This window comes from Herpailurus yagouaroundi, unplaced genomic scaffold (assembly GCF_014898765.1).
Source record: "Herpailurus yagouaroundi ecotype Mexico unplaced genomic scaffold, PumYag 29, whole genome shotgun sequence".
NCBI lineage: Eukaryota > Metazoa > Chordata > Mammalia > Carnivora > Felidae > Herpailurus > Herpailurus yagouaroundi.
Window position 1 is genome coordinate 79,357,650 of NW_024412377.1, and position 4,632 is coordinate 79,362,281.

Sequence of the window (4,632 nt, forward strand, 5' to 3'; positions counted from 1 at the left end):
TAGGAAACTAATAACTTTAAATGGGTGCTAATTTAAAGAATAATTCTATAGAGGATCCCAATAACAGAATTTTTTTCTTCTGAAGCAAACAATCAGATTAGACTAGGTAATATATAAATCCTTCTTTAAAGAATAAAAATTCTTCTTTATTACCATTGTTAAGCTATTTGCATCATTAATTACATTAGTTTTATGTAATAGATGATACTGTTTAGCTGAACATAAACAACAACTCCTGGGGTTAATAATATATTATTTGCTATATATTATATTTAGTTTTATACTTCATTTATTGTGGGGTGGACAGCCTTGTAGGTGGCCTCAGATATCTGCCTCCTACTATTTATATCCTTGTATTATCTCCTCCTGTGACTCCCTTCTAACTAACATTATATGGCAGAGGTGATGAGATGCCACTCCCACAATTACAGCATGTCATATAGGGTTCCATCTTGCTAGAGACTCTCTCTCCTGCTGGCCTTGAAGAAGCAAGTTGCCATGAATCCTACAGCTGCAAGTAAATGAACTCTGTGAATAATCTGAGTGAGCCTGGAAGAAGACTCTTCCCCAGACTCTTCCCCCAGACAACACTCCATATGAGAACATAGGCAAGTGGAAGCCTTAACTAACGCCTTGTGAAATCCTAAGCAGAGGACACAAAAAATGATATGCTCAGACTCCTGACCCACAGAAACTGTGAGATAACATATGTGGTTTGAAGCTACTAGGTTCGTGGTGATTTGATATGTAGCAATAGATAAGTAATGTTCAACTTGATTCTTTTGATTTTCAGTATCATGGTCCCCCATTTGAATTGTTATTATTGCCATTGGGTGAGGGGAGATGTTTTAAACTTCTTTTTAAATATTTTATTTTATTTATTTTTAGACTAGTTTTAGGTTTACAACAAACTTGAGAGGTAGGTACAGAAATTTCTTATATACCTCCTGCCCCCTATGCATGCATAGCCTCCCCCAATATCACCATCACTCACCAAAATGGTACAATTTTTACCAGGGATAAACCTACATTGATACACCATACACAATTTTTACCAGGGATAAACCTACATTGATACATCATAATCACCCAAAGTGCTTTGCTTAATTTAAGGTTGCTGTTGTATATTCCATGGGTTTATATAGATGCATAATGATATATATCCATCATTATAATGTCATACAGATTATTTTCACTGCCCTAAATATGCTCTATGCTCTACCATTATTTTTTTTAAGTTTATTTATTTATTTTGAGAGACGGAGATAGAGCGTGAGCAAGGAAGAGAGAGAATCCCAAGCAGGCTCTGCACTATTAGCACAGAGCATGACGTGGGGCTCAATCTCATGAACCATGAGATCATGACCTGAGCCAAAATCAAGACTCAGATACTTAGCCAACTAATCCGCCCAGGCACCACGGTCATTACTTTTTAATAACATATTTCTTTTAAACTGTCAACCATTTTATTATGAATCAATCATCTATTGCTAACATTCAACACTGAAAAGTAAAAATTTCTATAAAATTAAAAAGTCTTTTGTATATTTACTATTACTCTTAGTATTAAGAGAATTCTCTAAGATAGGAGGTGAATTGAGATTTTTGCTATAGGAAATTGTGCAATGTTAATATGATACTATCACATACCAAAAGAAGACTCAATTCTCCAGTCACTTATCCCAACCCTAATCACTCTGAAAAATCTAATCAGTAAGAACACATCATCATGTCATTTGGACTTTACTGAGTAACATATAAGTCATAAACATGAAGTCCTAGGACCATTTTCAGTTATAAATATTCTATCAGATGATCCATAATATACTTATTTCTGCTTTTATTATAATTTTAGATTATTTTATAAACCAAACTGCAAGATAGAAAAGTTCTCATTAAGATCAAAAATTATATCCAAAGACACTGAGATCTATACCTCTTCTTCTCACAAAAATAGTAGAATAAAAATAAGTAAAAGTGGTATTAAAAGGATAACTGGGATAATGTTAATAATATAAGGTTAACTTTTCTAATGAACATCATTTCCTACATTTGTTTCATTTATAGTTACCAGTTATATAATAGGCATAACTGCCCTTTGTCACCAGCTTGGTATGCAGATAAGTTCCAATCCTTTCCCTCAACCATGGGTGATTAGGCTCCTCCCATCCCCATCAGTTTTTAGTTATTCCTTAGAGCTTTACCAGGGTCCCAGGAATATCCCCATACGGTGTTTAGGCAAGAAGCTGCACTCATACCCATGTGGTGGCTTACTTTGACCTGGTCATCAGCTCTGGGCTGAGGTGCCAAATGGGTCCAGTCTCTGCTCCTGGTAACCCCTTTGATACCCACAGTCAATGTGTAGATCTTAGAACCCCAAGACTTTTTTATCCTTCTTGGAAAGATAGACATGGAAGGGCAGGTAAGAAAGAAATACCTTCCAACCCTCACTAAAGACTAGTCTATCACCCAAAGCCAGGCAAGGGGGTTCTTAATAAAGCATATAAAAAGAAAAACTTTCAGTAAAGTTTTGTGGGGTTTTTTTGGTGAGATCTTGTGTTTACAATATTAAACTTGTAGCAGCATATCATAAAGCTGACAACAAAACAATGTATGTTACGATAATGTACTTTTTAAAGAACTATTGCCCAAATACATGTTTATTTGGTGAATTTCAAAAAAGAAAAAACTTGATATATAGTGCTTAAATAAAGTCATAATTTCGTATCACCAACAAAAGGAACACTAAAAGCCTTCATTAAGCAATTTCATTTCCAGATATTTACCCAAGAGAAGTAAAAACACATCTTGCTCAGGGTATCTGGTTCCAGTCCGGCATATAAAGAGCTTGGAAATCGTCACTCTGCCATAAAAAGTAAGAAACTGGCCTGAAAATCAACAACTCTTCTTAGATCCATCAGAAAACTGAAGTCACAGGGCAGGCCTTGCAAAGAAGAACGCAATGTGCTTCAAAATGGTTTAAAATGGGATGTCTCCAGTCTTTACTGTAAGAACCTGGCAGAGCTCCTGGAGATAAACACACAAAAGTGTGGGCATGCCCAGCCTTGAACTGAGCCTCCCTGGAAGTCTTTACTCTCAGACTTGTCCACACTGAGCCTCCAGCAATTTGTCATTTACACTTTAGGATTTCTTTCTTACCCTGACACCGGTTCTCCCAGAGGTTTCTGCTCATGGGTTTCTGCTCCAGTGAGATGTGATTCTCTGTGTCCACTGTCTGGCTCTCCAGTTTTGGAGGACACAAGCGCTAAGTACTTTGTACATGCTATTCTCATTTAATCTTTACATCAGTTCTTCAATTCTGTAATTTTCCCCATATTACCATGACAAAATTGAAGCTTAGGAAGTTTCAACTGTCATTAAAATTTGAAGCAAAGCCAGGCCTTGAGCCTAGGCTGGCCCAACTCCAAAGCCTATGCCCTGAACCACCACCACACTGTATGGCTTATTATTTCCTGTCACAAGCCTTGGGATCTACCATGTTAGCTGTCTCATGGCTGGTGGGGGAATAGAAGTTGATGAGAGAAGACATGGGTGGCAGCAGCCTAATGAGGTAAGAGTTGTTATTTGATGTTACTTGTTACTAGATCTGCCACTACTTCAATGTGTCACTTTGGTTTGATAACTTCAGAAATAAAGGGAAGGAAAGTCAACAGACTGAATCCAGATTTTTCCCTTATTAGAATCTATTAATAGGCTCAAAGAGATCAAGGAACACTGAAATTTTGTGATGGTGGTATATATGTGTACATACACTAAGACATATGCATTTTCTGGGAAGACGATCCATGGCTTCAGACTGTCAAGCAGGTCTGTCAACCAAAAAGCTAAGATGCTCTCTAAGAACTCTTTCGACTCCAAAGTCAGCAAGTGCATCTTTCATTCTGAGTCATAATTCTTCCTCACCTTAATTTCTGTCCATTGTGGAGACAACTTGTTTTCCTTCCAAAATGTATACTGTAGAAGAAGAAAAATAATTCCACATTTTGAAACTTCATGCTTGAAAAGTTCTCTAGTGCATCCTTGTCTTTTGCCTAACAATTGCACCTGCATCTTTGAACACACACACTGGATGGGTACGTGCACGGTCATTTCTCCATCAACATTACCTAAGCAGTGGACTAATATGTACTTGTTTTCTCCATGAGAGGAGTTCTGGACAAAAGCAAACAAGCATAACCCAACCATTCCCATTGTCATATATATTATATAGTCACTGTGCCAATTTGATGAAGCCAAAAAAAAAATCTGGATTTTTTTTTTTTAGTGATTTTAAGAAACTTTTACAGACTAAGGTGGAAAATGGAACTCTCTTTTTCCTAGAAGAAAGTCTTCCTGTGTTCTGAGAAGAAATGTTTTGCTAAGCATTTTTCGGTCAGGCAGTTCGGACAGAATCTTCACATGTTTTCATAGAAACCCTGGAATGGGTAAGTGATTCAAAGGTAAGTACTTAACACTGGATTTGAGAAACATAGGCATTCCCTGGGGATTCTAAGAAACAACTAGGGAAGATTGTAGACATTAGTTACGCATATGGGACTTAAATGTGTCCACGGAGTCTTAAAAGAAGAGGAGTCTGTCCTGAAAAGACAGAAATATGAAAACAAACAAGTA

General features: G+C 36.9%; 1 long non-coding RNA gene across 1 annotated transcript; it reads right to left on the reverse strand.

Moving 5' to 3' along the window:
- Positions 1-2,888: 2,888 nt before the first annotated feature.
- Positions 2,889-3,967, reverse strand: LOC121041279 (uncharacterized). The gene is made up of 2 exons (XR_005795649.1): positions 3,925-3,967; positions 2,889-3,027 (listed from the first exon to the last, which is right to left on the reverse strand). It is a non-coding gene; the product is annotated as an uncharacterized LOC121041279 (long non-coding RNA).
- Between the last annotated feature and the right edge of the window lie 665 nt (positions 3,968-4,632).